Source organism: Gobio gobio, assembly GCF_949357685.1.
Source record: "Gobio gobio genome assembly, chromosome: 16".
Taxonomy (NCBI): Eukaryota; Metazoa; Chordata; class Actinopteri; order Cypriniformes; family Gobionidae; genus Gobio; species Gobio gobio.
In genome coordinates, this window is record NC_137109.1 from 21,302,923 (window position 1) to 21,320,926 (window position 18,004).

Sequence of the window (18,004 nt, forward strand, 5' to 3'; positions counted from 1 at the left end):
CCTAAAATTCAAAATAACAAGACCAATTAAAGAGTTATTTTCAAAAACAAACGTAACAAAACATTTGAAGTTAAAAAAGTAATTCATACAGTATAAACTTCTGAAAATGAAAGTATTAAATACAATTACATTTGTTAAATAGTTTTATTCATCATATCATATTTATGTTGTTTTATTTGTGTAATGTGTTTTTGTTAAGTCATGTTCTAATATTGTTTTGAACGGCTTGGGATTTACAGTGGTGGTTTTACTATTAACTGTTTTCATTGTTTGATTGTTTTGTTTATGCGGGTGCAGTGAATTGTATTAAAACCAGACCAAAAATCGTAATAATCAAACTAAATCATAATAATTATTAATGTTAATAATAATAATATAGAGACCCCACAACGACAACAAAAAAACATTCAAAAATATATTGTCCCTGTTTTTAATGAATAGACAGGCCCAATAACAAATGAGATTTCTTAGTGATATTTTGACCAATCAAATAGGAAATGTCCCCGGTTTCCATTTCAGAAATCTGGCCACCTTACTCTGCATGCATCAAAATGGATTTTTTATTTATTTTTACTATATTTTGCTATATTATTGCATATGAATAAAAAAAAAGGATTAAATAATGTTTCCTTGTATTTTTGTAGTTCTTATTATTTTAACTTGTTTCAGGGTATTAAAATGTAAGTTTATATATGTGTGTGTTTAGTTGAGTTTCATACTTCAGGCTTTTATGGCACATATACTATGGCATTATTGGTGAATAATGCCAATATTTTCAAAAAGGGAAAAAAAACACCTCAATTTTATTCCGAAGCCCAAACTGAGCAAAAACGTATTATATATTTTTGTCATAGCTGATTATATATTTTTATTCATTTATTGTTTTTTCTATAATGAGTGTGTAATTCTGGATTGTGTTTAACAAATAAAAGAGTGACTATTAGTTCCACAAACACAGACGTACAGATATTCTATAGTGATGTAGAAATATATGAATGATACATTTATAACCCTTTTATTTTGCCAGTTTGTTGTGCTTGTTTCAGTTATTTACTGAATTGAATGTATATTTAAATATTTAAAGGTGTTAGCTGTAATCTTACACACTGCAAAGTGATAATTTCAAAAGGGATTAAATTCCTAATTATTTACACACAAAAAATGTATAACAAAGCCCTAAAACTGACAATTAATTGGCAAAAGCCACGCAAGCAGGGTCAAGCAGGATTTGACCACCTCCGCCTCATTTTGAGCCAGGAAAAAACCCCTGCTCAGGGAGAGTATTTCTGTTAAGTGAAGTCAAGAAAGACCGTTTTTATTACATTTTTTATTAAAACATGTTTTTTTTTCAGGAAGTATTTTTTAATTTCAACTTAAAATGTCAGGAGATACATTGTTGACGTTACTGTTAAAAATGCACTTCCAATAAAGTGAGTGTTGGCAAAAACGGTGGTCATTCTCATTTTTATGTTGAGGCTGCAGAGGTGTTGTCGGCAACTGCTGAATGTAACTAATAAAGTAACTTGTAATCGAACTTAGTTACTTTTAAAATCAAGTAATCTGTAAAGTGACTAAGTTACTTTTTAAAGGAGTAATCAGTAATCAGATTAATTTTTCAAAGTAACTGTGGCAACACTGTTTAGGAGTTATGAAAATCTGTGTACTCGCCACTCATAAGTCGTGTGCTCAGTCTATTCTCTGCTATATGTGTAGTAGGTTCATTTATTTTTGGGTGACGTCACAGGAATTGCGGACCATATAGTTTCCGGCCAAATGATTTAAAGCGGGCATGGCGCGACACTGCGGCAGGTGCGCTTATGGTGGTTTGGTGGGAACGCGGAGAGTTTCTGCACACCGCGTACAGCTTGTACCGTTTGTTGCTTGTCCCAGCTCCTGGCGCTGATAATATTCGGGTAGGTCGTTAATTTACTATGTGTAACAGAAAAGAGTTGTGTGGTGTGTTTGAGCATGTACCGTTTTTGCTTTGTAGCAACAAACTGCCAGCGCGGTCATTGATTGGGAGCTGCACGTCTCTTATCATGGCTTTTCCCTGTCCATGTTTCTGATAAGACTCTGGTAGGTCATTGAATGTGTATCATGTGCTACCAGTGTTTGATTGTTTTTAAGTGCGTGCTCTGTTTGTCTCATTGTAGTAAACTCCACAGCGTGTTTGCTGGACTTGACTGATAATGACGTGTTCTAAGTAATATAGGAAACCTTGTGGAGGTAATTTTAATATATTAATAGTATTATAAACTGTTTTTCATAAAAATAAATAGTTGAGATTGTAATGTGAATACGTTTTATAGGGTATGAATGGAGGTGTTTTAATTTGTAATTTTGTTTTGGCAGACTTGCCTGAGAACTGTTCGTAATTAGACCACTGTTTTTCCCAGCATTGAATGTTTATTTATTTTTGTTTTTGGTATTTTTTTATTTCATTGAGTTGGTTAGGTGAATTCTGTATAGTTTTGATTTCTATTTCTTCATTGTTTTGTTTTTCTTATTTATTTTTTTATTTTGGATTAGGGGGTCCTTGTAGTGATGAGGCGGTCTCTCAGCTACTAGGGTTTGGTGTGATGCAGTGATAACACTACTAGTTGGTGTATTTGATGATTGTATATTGCTGTGCACGGGTGAGCGTCACGAGTGTTATGGTTATACTAGAAATAGCTGAGACTGTCACTTTCAAATTATGACGCTGACTTAAATAAGCCCATCTGGTCCCCTTATTCCTGCTATTTTGTTTATATTTATTTTGCATTGTATTTGGTCAATATATTGATTGTTTCTGTTTTGTTTATACATTAAATTCTATATACGTTTAAGAAATAGTTTTTCTTTTAAAGAAATAAAAAACCCATGCACTACTCCAGAGGACATGTTTTCATTTAATTGAATCACTTGAGCGGGTATACTGCCCCCATCGGGTTTATACAGGTTGGCATTGACCAGCCTGGTAACATATGCATCGACCTAAAACGTACACTTTTCACAATGTTGAAGTAGCCTATTAAAATCATTCAGATATTGCGTGCCCTTGCGATATGCATATTGCGATATGTACATTTGCGATATTTCGATATATATTGCGCAGCCCTAGTTTGAAGACTATAGAGCCGTTCTCGGGGTGAGGCTGTAATAATAAGAGTCTGCAGAGACCAGCGTACACCTGAGAAGGACGGTGAGAGTGTATAGATGCTAAAGACATGTGTGCTCGTGTGTTTGAGTAAACGCTAGTGATAGTAGCTTCTCGACGGGACGCCGTCACCTTACTTCGGGAGAGGAGTTACCTCGAAGTATTGAAATTGTGTTAGATGTATTCGAGAAGGGAATTACCTCGAGATACTGTAGTTTTATATTAACAACTGGGAGTTGTTTTGAATTGTCCGTGGTGAAGTCAGACAAACGGATTGAGAATTTCCGCGACAGAGGTGAACCAGAAGGGATGTTTAGCTGTTTGAAATGCATTGAAGTTAAACTGATAACTGAATGAAATTAAATAAACTCTTATGGTGTAAAGTATTTTTGGTGTTCTTCTCTGTGTAATGATATTAGAACGGCATGCGTCACAAATTCCAGCATTAAACAAACAAAACAATGAAACTAACAACTTGGGACGACGAACGGGATGTTACAACACCGGCATCAGGGCTACAAACACACAACTACATCAGGATGGCACATCTGCTGCGTTCCAGGCAGGTTTCTGAGCCCGTAAGTTACGACTTCAAACCACAACTCACGACTTTGTAGCGTTCCAGGCAAAGGCACGCCGAACTGCCTCAGCGGTAGCTTGATGTAAACAAAGCGTGGCGGACCGTACGGGGCTTATGCTCATTTACAATCACTTCTATCGCCAAAGGTGCTCACTCCTTGCTTATTTGAGGGAAGCAGAGGAGAAAAGTGGCGCATAAGGCAAGAGAAGCTGTTATACCTTTTATTTTATGTTATTTGTATATTTGGAAATGTATTTGGTATTATTTTATTCTTGCACTCAATGGCCTGAAAACGAGCTACGGCTAGAAAAGCTGCTGATAATGCATAGCATTTGCGGATGAATAACGTTAGAGCAATACCTTATTTTAAAAAACGATTTGGCTTTTAATGTACGACTTTCATAAACATCGCATCCGTAGGGGCTGCCATTGTTGCTTCGCGGGCTAGTGTGACGTCAGAGCTCGTAACTGGGAGTACATCGATCTAGTACGAGTTCACGGGTGGGAAGTCACGGGTTTGACTGGTGCACTTTTAGGGAAGAAGGTTGGAAAAACACGGGTTGCCTGGAACACGGCATTAGTTTGTGTGTATGTGTAATGGTGGAAACAGTTTGTTGTGTGCACATGCCCATGTTCAGTCCCTTCAAAATAAAAGTCCGGGGTCACAGTCAGTATGTGACAACTATATAAATAAAGATGAGTTGTTCTGACTAAACAAAGCAAATGTGGCTGTGATGACTTGATGACTCTTTCCAGTCTTCGGTCTCTCATGTTCTTGCTCAGACGTGGGCCGGCTCTGATCTCTGGTGCGGCGGCTTGGGTTCCTGTCAGGTCGGGGTTGGACTTCAGGCTTCGGGTCAAGTCTCGAGCTCAAGCCCGAAAACGTTAAACGAAAGCGTTTAGATGGAGTGGAAAGGACGTCCTGGGCTCTGCCAGCTGCCGCTCTGCCACTCCCTCAAACCTGTGGACACAGAAACAGAAAACTCAGAAGAACCTCTTCGCACAATCTCTCGTCTGTACAGGCCTCCAATTGCATCACTATGTGTTATTTTCCTGTTTATTACTGTGAAGCCGCTCTGAAACAATCTGTATTGTATAAAGCGCTGTATAAATGAAGCTGACTTGACTATAACAATGAACACAAATTTGAAAACCTCACTACAAATAATCCAGAATTGAAGAAAAATGATAATAATCCTGCTCTGTCTGTTACACTTCCTCACACCTGAAATCACTGATCGAGTGAATCTCCTGAACATCTCCGGATCATTTGTGATCCATTCATTTTGTAACATCTGCTCTAACGTTGGCCGTTTCATTGGATCCCGGGCTAGGCACTGGCTAATCAGATCACTGCATTCTGTCCAAAAATTGTATTAAGGAGAGAGCTGGTTAGTCATGTGACACAAATGTTGGCATCTATTAAAACAGCATCTGATGGAGAATAATCTGAATGTATTTAAACTTGAAAAATCGTACATACTTCACCTTTACCTGTTTCTAAACAGAGCCTTTGCTTTATGTGTGTGTGTGTGTGTTTATCAATGTTATCAATATTTTTCACTCACCTTTGGATAGGTTGGAGTTCCGAAATGTAACTTTGGCTTGTGTGATTTCCGTTCTATTGCCAAAGGGACAACGTGCGTTCACCATCTCGTACAACAACACGCCTAGAGCCCAGACATTTGTTGGGATGGCGTGGAATAGAGGTTCAGTGAAGACTTCAGGCGGGGTGTAACCCAGTAATCCTGTAAGCAAGACATTTGCACATTGTTGAGCAATTTCTTCAAAGCATCAAATAATCAGAAAGTCACTACATCCAGGTTTCCACACTCCAAAAATACTCACCACGGTATATTTTGCTCTCGTAGCCATCACCACTAAGTAGATGACCGCAGCCAAAGTCTATCAACTTGAGCTCTAGCGTGTTTGTCTTCACCAGGAAATTCTGTGGATGAACGTCATTATGAAATACGCCATGCTCGATGCAGTGTTGCACTGCCTGCAAAGCCTGTTGCATGAAGACCCGTGCGATTGTTTCATCCAGTGGAAGATCACGATGGATGAAGTCCAGCAAGTTCTCGCAGGGTTCAGGGAACTCCATTACGAGGTCGAATGTCCGAGGATGTTCGAACCAGTCGTACAGTCGTATGACGTAGGGGCTCATGGGTTCTTGCCTCATCATGAGCAGCAGCGCCACTTCTGTAACGAGAGGTGTGGGATGCCCAGGCTAGAGAAAAGTAGTAGACAGAAGGTTAGCTGGGTAAAAATCTGAAGAAAACATATCATGTTTATAGATACGATCATCAGAGCCTTTCCAGGTTTACTGATCTATTACATTTACACCTAATGCTTCCTACAGGTGTATTGACTACAGTAATCAGCACTTAAACAACAAATACACATTCAACTTTTGACCAACTTACAATAACAAGATAGCGATCGTTGTTAATCTTGCGCATCTGCTTGATGGCAATCTGCAAAAAAACACACAAAAAAAGCAGTGTTCAATAACAGTAACAGTGTTCAAGCGCCTGCTTGTACAATTCAGCAAGATTGCTTTACCCTTTTGCCATCAAGTTTCCGTGTTCCCTTGAACACTCTTCCGAATCCTCCGGATCCAATCATCTCTCCCACGGTATAGAGAGTCTCAAAGGAGTCTGAAAAACAAAATATGAGAAATATATGAGCTTGCTAGATCCTTTGTTTTATATTAAAAATATCAGTGCAAACAAGACAATAATAATATACTGTTTAAAGGGGTGGTAAAACACATTCTTTTGAAGGCTTGACTGTGTTTGTGGGGTGCACTGTAACATGTGTTCATGCTTCGTTTTAAAAAAAATTGCCTTATTTTTCATATATTTGACCTTTATTCTCCACTGCTCTGTCCCTCCTTGTAAAACGGTCTGATGCTTTCCGGGTTGTATGAAGCCAGTCCCTCAAAAATACGCAGTGGGCTCTGATTGGTTAGCTGGCCCAGTGTGTTGTGATTCGCTAACCGCCTAGTGCACGTATGTCGGAGACGTCACGCCCCTTACCGGAGGCTGTGCTTCAGTGTTGTCAGTGTTAGAAACAACGGCGTCAATAAAACCATACCAATCTGAGCCCGAATCAGACCCAGAACATTTGAGTGAAGATGATCGAGCAGAACCTGTTCAGTCCTCAAGAGTAAAGACTGCGGATCTATAATGATCGCTACTGAATGGCACTTTAACTTTTGTATTTTTAGAACGATTATAGCCAAATATCTGTCGCAAGAACTAACCCAAAACAAACACTAAGCACTGGCTTTAACTAGTAAGTTAGCCAAATCACACACAGAACCATGTTTAGCATGCCTGTAGATAAATAATACATAAAAGCTCTAATCAAAGAATCATTTACACTAATGCCAGGTTCGCTGTTGAGATTTTAACGTTAGTGTTTGTAACGTTAGGTGTTCGTCGGATAACGTTAAGTATGAATGAGCTTTTAACAGACTGGTTTGCAGAACAGCGTTGTCATCTGTTTACTTCCTTGCTACAACCTATTACAGGAAAACACATCGATGAAATATAAATCAGACTTACAGGTTGTGGCCCGTAAACAGCTTCTGTTTGTAAATCCAGCTTTCAGGACAAGCCGTTGTGCATATCCTGCATTGAACTCGCGAAGTTTGTGTTGTCCTCCGTGAAATGTGCAGCGCGCACGTCGTGCATCCACGCACCGGCAGTTTTTTTCACGCAGCTGACGTTGTGCAAATCTGGCATTGAAATCGCGAAGACGGTGGATGTTTTCCTCTGTTAGATGTGCGCGCGCCTGATTCCCCGCTGACTCAAACACACGTGCATATAACATGCTGTATGTTAAACGCTCTGCAACGCACCCCCGTCCCTATGAAGACTGAACAAAGCAAGTACCCCAGACCTGCAATCCGGATGAAAATAACAGCGTTTCCTCGGCATCGCGGCAACAACACTCCAGCCTACTATACCACAACAGCGCCGCGATACAAAATGGCCTCACCCCCCCTTATTTAATCTTCTCGGAGGAGGGGTTTATGTAAATATTGAGCCTGGTGATGTCAGCAAGCCCTGGAGGAATGTCTGTAGTCGCCTACTGGCCGTTTGCTGTAGTTTTTAGAAACTGATTTCTTTAAAAGCAAATATCTCCCTTTGCTTTAAACTTTGAACGTTGTAACTTTGCAGATGTTGTTTATGCTCAAGCAGCAACATTACACGTTAGCTAAAGTTAGAATAGTGAAATCGTGGTTTACCACCCCTTTAAAACAATGTTGGAGAAATAATGTCTGTGGATTGACCATTATTTGGCTTGACGCCGGAGTGATCTGGATCAGGTGATGATGGACCAGGATCGGGTTCTGGCTCCAGATCCGCTGGAGGAACAAACGGCTCCACAACATCCTCAGCACTGAGACAACAGCAGAGGAACGAGCGCCTCATAGCCTGACACACGTTCCTGAGGAAAGAACGATCTCCTTTCCTCTTCTTACATTCTGCAGGTTTTTCTGAAATGAAGAAAACAAAGCTGAATTATTAGAAACATCTCTGACGTCAAAATAGGCAATGATATAATGGCATACCTTACATTTTACTGTTAAATCCAGAATTTTTTTTTTAATGTGCCTGTACTGTGACTGTCTTACGCATGAAATAGCAAAATCTCCATCTGTACGCTTTACACTGCCCAGCTTTATTTCAGTCTCACCTGTTGAGCTCTCGTTCAATGATGAAACCTTTTTAAGGCCATATGAAGTCTCCGTTGGCTCGACGGGAACTTGACCTGGCAGCAGAGGCCACATCCACTCTTCGGGGCTGTCGGACCAGGACAAACTACAGTGGCTGCAACTGCCCTGTTCGCTTAGGCTATCCGGTCTTTCGCCACTCCACCTCCACTCGACGATGTACGAGCCTCTGCTGCTAAGGCTCAACGACTCTCTACAGAACCGCCTCACTATATTGTCAGAGAGGGACAAAGATGATTTGGACATGATGCCAAGTGAAGATATTTTTGATCATATTAATAATCAAGTTGTTACTTTATTTTTTCCCCCCAACTTTCTATTTTCAAAGACACATTATTTCTTAACTGAGCCATAACTTCTTCAATAAAAGCCTATTCTGACCTCTGCGAAAGAGTTTAGATGGAGTGGACGGACGTCCATCGTCCTGGCTCAGCCGGCTGCCGCTCTGCCACTCCCTCTTCCTGTCAGTCTGACCTGTGGACACAGAAACACAAAACTCAGAAGACAGAAGTGCTAAATGTGTAGAAGCTCCTGGATCTGTGTCTGGGTCGGTCCTCAGAACCGTGTCTCCAAACCTCCTGACCAGCCGTCTGAGAGAAAGCGGCTCTCCTCAGGGCCGTGCACAGGGGGGTGGACCGGTGGCTAGAGCCACTGCCCCTCTGCCCTCATCGGCTGAGCTGCCCCGCTTGCCCGCTTCCCTCCCTTACCCCCAGGGGATTCCCATAAAAGCGTTCTGTTCCGCAAAAAATCCACTAATTACGCTAATCCGCTCCGTGTTTTCCCGCTCGCTCCGCGGCATCGATCCCTGTGGCAGTGCCCGCTCTCTGTAGAGACGACATCCCATTAACTGGTAGATTACAAACTACAATCCACGTTACAGAAGGTGCTTGATCCGCGGAATTGTTTTTGTATTTTTGTCGGTAATATTTTGCTCCTGGTCTTCTAATAGTGCTAGCAACTTGTGCAAAATATCCACGTTCTTGGAAGATAATTAATTGTATAAATCAAATTATTGTAGCCTACCTGATCTGATCTAATATAAACAACACCAACTTTGCTGTTGTCGGCACACTTTGTAGACAAAAAAACCCCAATGACTTCACACAAAAAAAAAGACAGAGTGAGAAAGAGCAAAGGGAGGCTAAAGCCCGTTCAACATTGTAAACATGGATTCAAAGCTCCAGCGGGTAAATCATCATAGAATATTATTACAGTTTGTCACACTTTAACTCCTGTAAAGTATATTTCCCGTCATAATCAATTGTCTGAGAATATTAGTATATATAACATTATGATATTTTACTAAGACCATATTAATAGTAGCCTATGCACAATTTAAAAAAGGGTACAATGGGGCTAAAGGCACACCCTAATAAAAAATTTGCTTTTTAGTCATGTCTAAATTGATACTTGTTCAAAAAAATCTCTTTAGCAAAGTTTGCCGTATTTTCTGTTTATTTTGATGAATAAAATAAGTCATTATTGTCCAATAAATATTCAAATATGTTATTATAAAAGTATATTTTAAAAATACATAAACTTTTTTAAGTAAAGATTCTGAAAGCATTGAATGAGATCACATAATAATTTAATAATGCTTTACAGTAATAAAAACCAATACATATATTTTATTTTATGATATGATTATTATCATATTTTTTAAATCTGATGGTTTCATTGTAAATATAATGGTGGACTAAGGTGGACACCCAATCTAATATGACATTTATTATCATGTTAATTATTGTGCCTTTTACTCCAAATACCATACTTTTACATATTCTTCTGTTATTGAAAAACTGTTGCTTTATTTACTTTGAACAAAACTGAAAATCATAAACAAGACATTTGTCTCAAAATACATTGTAACATTACATCCCATAAACAAATTAAAAACCTAAAGCACTCACCACCTCCTGTTTCACCCATCATATTCGCCATCGACATCCTCCTCCAATCTGGAATAAAAGCAATACAAAACACAAAACACAACACAACACAACACAACACAATACAATACAAAGGAAAAGGACTATTCAAAGTCACTTATGGAGGCACGGTCAACTTACTACTCAAACCTCATCAGAAATAGTCCCGGAAACTCCAAACAGCTGTTCTCCACCATAAACCATCTACTCAAACCACAAACCCCCTCACTTACAGAAACTACAGAAGAGCACTGTAATAATTTCCTGGACTTTTTCAAAACAAAAATAGACTCAATTCACTCTACCTTTCCTGGATCCTCACCACTATCCACCCTGACTATGCACTCACAGCCTGTAATTTCGGAGCCCCTACATCGCTTTCCAGAAATCTCACAGCAAGAGGTTGAGACGATAATTAAAAAGATGAAACCTACCACCTGTGCCCTCGACCCTTTTCCTTCAGCTCTAGTGAAAGTAAACACCTCTGTCCTAAGTCCTCTGATTACCACAATAATAAACAACTCCCTCCAGTCTGGCAATGTTCCATCTGCCCTAAAAACTGCCATAATCAGACCACTTCTCAAAAAACCCACCCTTGACCCAGATGTGCTTGCAAATTATAGGCCCATTTCCAATCTCCCATTCCTCTCCAAAGTACTGGAAAAAGTTGTAGCTTCCCACCTCCAGGATCATCTCAAATACAACAATCTTTTCGAAAAATTTCAGTCTGGCTTCCGCTCTGCACACAGTACGGAAACGGCCCTGGTTAGAGTCACAAATGACCTACGGATGACAGCTGATGCAGGTTCACCATCCCTCCTCATTCTCCTCGATCTGTCTGCTGCATTCGATACAGTGGATCATGGTATACTCCTTAACCGGTTGCATCAAACCACTGGACTCACTGTCACTGCTCTTAACTGGTTTAAATCGTACCTCACTAGCAGAACAGAGTACATTTCACTTGGAAGTGCAAGGTCCCGGCAACACACAGTTACCTGCGGGGTTCCTCAGGGGTCAGTCCTTGGCCCCATTCTCTTCATCATTTACATCCTCCCCCTCGGCCATGTCATTAGCCGCTATGGAGTCTCATTTCACTGCTATGCTGATGACACACAACTGTACATGAAATCAGAAACACACAACTCCATTTCAACAACAACATCTCCGTCTTCAACACTCACCGCCTGTCTGGAGGAGATAAGGATGTGGATGAAGCGCAACTTCCTCCAGTTAAACAGCTCTAAAACTGAGGCAATTCTTGTTGGCACTCCACATCAAACCCAGTCTTCCTCCATAACTGGTATAACACTCTCTGGTCATGACGTTCCCCTCTCCACAACTGTCACCAATCTTGGTGTAAGATTTGATCCACAACTCAGCTTTGAAGCCCATATCAAAAACCTCTGCAAAACATCTTTCTACCATCTCAGAAACATTGCAAAACTCCGTCCAACGCTATCCTTAGCAGATGCTGAAAAACTGGTCCACGCCTTTGTCTCCTCCAGACTGGATTACTGTAACGCACTTCTCACCGGGATCCCTAACAAAAGCTTGCAGAGACTGCAGTACGTTCAGAATAGTGCTGCTAGGATCCTGATGAGAGTTCGAAAATACGATCACATCACACCCATTCTCCATTCACTTCACTGGCTTCCTGTTACCGCCAGGATTGACTATAAGGTCTCCCTTCTAACCCACCAGTGCATCTATGGAAATGCCCCCCCCTATCTGAAAGAACTACTCACACCTTCAACTACAACTCGATCAACAAATTCAAACCGCCTCCTTCTCCCCAAGACAAAGCTCAGCACTATGGGTGATCGGGCTTTCTGTTCTGCCGCTCCTCGGATTTGGAATGCCCTCCCCGACCATCTGAGGGCACCTCAAACTACTGAGACTTTTAAAAAAGGACTAAAAACATTTCTTTTTAGGAGAACTTATGACTTTTAACCATTCAATCTATTAGTATTTTATCCTTCTTAAATGATCTTAACTGTAGCACTTTGAGATTTGTTCCAAATGTAAAGTGCAGTACAAATAAAATTTATTATTATTATTATTATTACAATACAATAAACTCTCCTCAAAAATACTCCTCCCAGAAAAGAAAAGAAAAGAAAAGAAAAACAAAAAAGAAATCAAACTCGAAAAAAAGAAAAGAAAAATAAGATAGCACTATCCTTAGAAATAATAAGAACTAAAACTCAAAAATATAACTCTGTGTAAATGATATCTCCTGCGATGTTCTTCCAGAATAAAAGTCTTGTCTCAGGAATCGTCCAAACAGCTTCAAAATCTCCAAAGTCAGCACAGAAAATACTCTGCAAAAGTTTGTGAATTCGCCTCGTCTCTCTCAACAACAGATCGAGATCGGTGTGCGTGCACAAGAGTCTGAATTCATAACACGCGTCGCCATAGCAACTAAAATGCGAATCATTCATATGAACAGAGCACGTGACCGCGTATCGATCTGAACATATTTATTGAATAGTTACAAACTTAATCTTTAATAAAAAGTCTGAACATGTTTCATTGACTCAGTTCAAAACTTAGTTTCAGTGATTCCTCTGCATCCTCATCACTCAGAAATGCTAGATATCTCTGCAATTACCAGACGTCCCCGTTTTCCGGAAATGTCCCCGTTTTACAGCTCATTCAAAACAACCCGCATTTACATTGCAAAAAAGCCCAACAAACAGCAACTGCTGGAGCAATCGTGTAGTGATTATTTCTCCAGCAGATGGCGCTGTGAGCTAGGCTGACTCTACTTGGTCATATATATATATATATATAAACTAAACAATTACACCTAACCCTAGCTCACAACAAATACATAAATGCAGAATACACATACTTAAACACATGCTTAAAATAAGCCTAAAATTCAAAATAACAAGACCAATTAAAGAGTTATTTTCAAAAACAAACGTAACAAAACATTTGAAGTTAAAAAAGTAATTCATACAGTATAAACTTCATCATATCATATTTATCACTGCATGAAAAGTGGGATTTTCGACCCCGTAAACGCCTGTATACTCCTGGAAATCTCCCTAATTTTCGGCAGTTTTCGACAATTTAGAGGCAGCGAACGTCGCGTTTGTCTGTGCCACAAATTGTCGTAAACGAACCATGACGTAGGTGGAGAGCCCCCCGCTGAGAGACCGCGCGGAGGTGCGACGCCTCTAATTTGCATATGAATAGCAGCGAAACCAGAGAGTCAACGGCCAGACTTGAATTTACTCACTCACTATTGGCTGAAGCCACTACATTTAAAAAAGAAAAATCCCTCGTGATTGGTTGGCAGATCACTGCAAACCAATCATTATTGGTCCCCCTGGCTCATTATAAATGTAAACCCCAATAATAATAATAAATATATAATTTATGTTGTAATAATTTGTTTCATATTAATGTTATTGTGCTATGATGTATTCATACCATCAAGGAATATATGGGAAAATTATACGGACCGTGCCGTTTATTCAAACAAGGGGCTTCATTTATAAGCATACAGCTGTTCATTCAAGAGAAAGGGCTTCATTTATAAAACACAGCGGTTTACTTAAAGAAAGAGCTTTATTGTTAAACACACAACTATGTACAGTGCAGCAGTAATGTCTCGTAATGTAATGTAGAGTTCGGCGTGCTCCAGGCTGCGAGAGCGCGGTGGCCGCACAATCCATCCAGACACCCCGTCAACAAAGCCGTCTTCCTCGTCAAACATGAGTTCAATGGTCGCGGACTTCCAAACGTCCACCTCATCCTCATCCAGCACTCTCTCGCTTCCAGCAACTGTAATACAATCCATAAAGACAATAAGCAACCTGAAAAATACTCACATTGACAAAAAACGGATCTAATATAATAAATCTTACCCTTTTTCTTCTTGATCGACTCCGAGCTAAACTTCGCAGTTTCCGCCTGCTATGTAACGTTAAGTTCAGGTTGTTTGTATCTGAAGCTCCAGCGTGTCGATTCATAATACGTCTTACAGGCAGCTGGAAAACAATTACATGAGACTGGTATTAATAAAAACAGTCACGTTAAAATTAAACAAGGAATGAGAAACACATTAGAAGTTACTTACACACAATGTCGTCATGATCAGCGGTTAAATCTGGACTCGCGGAAATCGCTCCAAGCAGATAAGAGCTCACAGCTTCGTTATGAGGCGAGGATAGTCTGTGTAAACAAAATGTGCAGTTTTAAGCTCGGATCTATTAACGCATCCATTTCCTTATACAGCTGAATAAAAGCACATTCTTTAAATCGTAACGTTACATACCCATGCTCTGGTTCATAGCGACTGCAGTTTGCCTCAGAGTTATGAAGACGAAGACAGCCTCCTGAAAATGAGTCCAAAAAGTTCGTCGCGTCCATGCAGAGATTGAGTTGAAGACGGTGTCCTGTCATTGTTGATCACGAAAAAGGAAAGCAGCAAAAAACATAAAAAAAAGTTTAAAGCTCGTCTTCTACGCGTCATGGCCATGACCTCGACCTCGCACCTCATTGGACTAGGGCTATAATAAGGAACGCGCCCGGGGCCAAATCTCTTTACGAAACGCGTGACTTATAATCGTTTCAACCTTCAACACGCCCTGTTTTCCGCTTCAACGCAGCAATTTTTTACGTGTGTCTTCTGTATGTGTAGACCCATGGTGTAGACACGCACATTCTGGTCGTGTAACAGGCATACACGCACAGTCGACGCACAGTTTTAACATGTTAAGAAGACACATTTGAACGTGTTTCTTAACGCGCACATTCTGTACATGTCGAAGTGTAATATTTTTTTTTAAAGCAGACTTACCTTTAGATGTAGCTTAGGCTACATACAGATTAATATAAGATATTAATTAATTGCTTAACTGACTACTGTGCTAGAGTAAAGTAGCCTAATGTTACAATGTATATTAAGTAAATGCTTAATATTATACAATTATTATAATTTATCTATATGGGTTATTGTTTGTTTTTTAAAGTTAGGCTATATATAATTTCTAAAAGTATAGGCTAATTTACACAGCACATATTTATAACTGAAAACACACACAACTTTATTCACTTTCACATAATAATGTTTTTGTAATTTGGTGTTTAGTTTGTTGTATAGTTTGTTTATACTGTTCTGTCTCTGTTTTGTTTCCAGGAACATCTGATGAGTGCTATAATAAAATGACTTCATTATATTTAAAATATGTTTTGATATTCATTTTATTTATATTATTAATATTTTATTTACCCATAAACGTGTCTTTAGGAAGCCATAAGTTATAGAGACAAGAATAACTTTTGCCATTTAAATGCCACATTCATTTACTGAGGACCCATACAGCCAATGATCATGTGTGAAAACACATACATAAATTGATCACTTAGAAATCAAAACTAAGGTTTGAGAAAGAAAGAATATGCATACAACAAAATATATTGTTTCATAGCAGCTTCAGTAACAAGTTCAAAACAAATTCTGCTGTAAACCGGCTCTAACAAGCCAATATAGTGTCAATATTCAGCTCAAGTGACTTCAGTGTTGATTCAGTTCAGTTGATTTCAGTTCAACTGTAAATTCCTCAGTTGTGCATTGTGTGTAGTTAGATATATGCAAAAACTACATTTTTGGAAATAGTTAAAATAGTTTTGCACAAAGTGTTGCTTTTGCAAGAGATGTCTGATGTTTTGTGTGTAGAGTTACAAGAAATGGAGCCATATTTTCAGAAATTGTGTGTAAGCAATTAGATAAAACTGTAAATGAATCCAGTTTATTTTAGTTCAGGACTCATAGTCCAGGTGTTAGTAATCTGTGCTTAATCTTTGTTCCAGGCAACAATTTTTTAACTCACGATTAACTAGATTAAGGCCTACTCTTGGCATAATTTAAACCCTGTCCAGGAAACCACCTCTTGAAAATCTGCATTGATAATTCATAAAATGTGGTGTGAGCTCAATTTAAATGACAATTACAGAAAAACACAATCTGACTTAACTATAAACAAACAAACTTGTACTTTTCACATTTATGATTAATAGCCATTTAAAAAATCATTCACAGTGCAGGGTGGACAAATTAATGTTGGTATGTAAACTGTATGCTTTACTTGATTTATTTGTGTGCTTTGGTTCATTGTCTTGTTGCATCACATAACCTCTCTAAAGGTTGAAGACATGAACTGCTGTCCTGTATTTTTTTATTTTTTTTACATAACATTGGTTATTGCTAATGACATACAGAGTAATTAATCTACACTGTGAGCCCGGACAAGTTGAATCTACTTAAAAAATTGGAGCAAACTGGTTGCCCTAAAAATTTAGTAATGTGAACTAAAACGAGTACATTTAACTTAAATTTAAGTTAACATTTTAACTTAAACTTTAAACTTGTTTTAGTCAAAAAAATTCAGAACCTAGATAAAACTCCCCCTGCTGCTACTCTGATTTGCATATGTGTAGCTCACAGCATCTTCATTTACATGATAAAGCCTCCCCTAGAATTAAGGGGAGGGGGGGTCATGGGGGGACAACTGCCAAGCAAGGCCCACGTCAATTTCAGACAATTTACGGCAGTTTTCGGTGTTGCCTGCAAATTGCCGTGCACAGTCGTAAACCTGAAGTTTCACGGCAATCTACAGTGTCACATACTGACGAAAATCCCACTTTTCATGCAGTGTATGTTGTTTTATTTGTGTAATGTGTTTTTGTTAAGTCATGTTCTAATATTGTTTTGAACGGCTTGGGATTTACAGTGGTGGTTTTACTATTAACTGTTTTCATTGTTTGATTGTTTTGTTTATGCGGGTGCAGTGAATTGTATTAAAACCAGACCAAAAATCGTAATAATCAAACTAAATCATAATAATTATTAATGTTAATAATAATAATATAGAGACCCCACAACGACAACAAAAAAACATTCAAAAATATATTGTCCCTGTTTTTAATGAATAGACAGGCCCAATAACAAATGAGATTTCTTAGTGATATTTTGACCAATCAAATAGGAAATGTCCCCGGTTTCCATTTCAGAAATCTGGCCACCTTACTCTGCATGCATCAAAATGGATTTTTTATTTATTTTTACTATATTTTGCTATATTATTGCATATGAATAAAAAAAAAAAGGATTAAATAATGTTTCCTTGTATTTTTGTAGTTCTTATTATTTTAACTTTTTTCAGGGTATTAAAATGTAAGTTTATATATGTGTGTGTTTAGTTGAGTTTCATACTTCAGGCTTTTATGGCACATATACTATGGCATTATTGGTGAATAATGCCAATATTTTCAAAAAGGGAAAAAAAACACCTCAATTTTATTCCGAAGCCCAAACTGAGCAAAAACGTATTATATATTTTTGTCATAGCTGATTATATATTTTTATTCATTTATTGTTTTTTCTATAATGAGTGTGTAATTCTGGATTGTGTTTAACAAATAAAAGAGTGACTATTAGTTCCACAAACACAGACGTACAGATATTCTATAGTGATGTAGAAATATATGAATGATACATTTATAACCCTTTTATTTTGCCAGTTTGTTGTGCTTGTTTCAGTTATTTACTGAATTGAATGTATATTTAAATATTTAAAGGTGTTAGCTGTAAT

At 38.6% G+C, this 18,004-nt stretch overlaps 1 long non-coding RNA gene across 1 annotated transcript; it reads right to left on the reverse strand.

The window, feature by feature from the left end:
• Positions 1 to 13,960: 13,960 nt before the first annotated feature.
• On the reverse strand, positions 13,961 to 14,912 carry LOC307139946. The gene is made up of 4 exons (XR_013818196.1): positions 14,686 to 14,912; positions 14,488 to 14,582; positions 14,276 to 14,398; positions 13,961 to 14,192 (listed from the first exon to the last, which is right to left on the reverse strand). It is a non-coding gene; the product is annotated as an uncharacterized lncRNA (long non-coding RNA).
• Positions 14,913 to 18,004: the final 3,092 nt, after the last annotated feature.